The 349-nt window shown below is 49.9% G+C and overlaps 1 long non-coding RNA gene across 1 annotated transcript in view; it reads left to right on the top strand.

Moving 5' to 3' along the window:
* The window catches only part of LOC144228396 (uncharacterized), an 11,253-nt gene that overhangs the window by 584 nt on the left and 10,320 nt on the right, over window positions 1-349 (top strand). The gene's annotated exons all lie outside the window — the stretch shown is intronic.

The following is a 349-nucleotide window of genomic DNA, read 5'->3' as shown; positions in this document are numbered from 1 at the left end:
CCAGCGGCCCGGGGGTGCCAGCTCTGGGGGCAGGAAACCTCCTGGTACTGACCTCTACCTGTATCCTGGGGAAGCCGCCCACGTCGTCCTCATGACTAGCAATGTAGCGTTTTCTATGATTGGACATGAAAACGGTTGCAAAGTAGTATTCTTAATCCGGAGGGATTCGTTTTGTTTTCATTCATCAAGTTGACTGGCAAAGATTGCGCCCAGCCTCATGCTCCTTGGTCAGCGGAGTGCGCCTCTGGCTGTGCAAACTTGGGCAAGGCACTTGTCTTCTCTGGTCCTCTGGTTTCTTTGCAACATTTAGGGTAATTAATCATTCCATATACATACCGCATTAAACATT

The sequence above is a fragment of the Crocuta crocuta genome, unplaced genomic scaffold, assembly GCF_008692635.1.
Source record: "Crocuta crocuta isolate KB4526 unplaced genomic scaffold, BGI_CrCroc_1.0 scaffold150, whole genome shotgun sequence".
NCBI classification, from domain to species: Eukaryota; Metazoa; Chordata; class Mammalia; order Carnivora; family Hyaenidae; genus Crocuta; species Crocuta crocuta.
The sequence above is the reverse complement of the archived record's forward strand: the minus strand, read 5'-3'. Positions and strand labels throughout refer to the sequence as shown.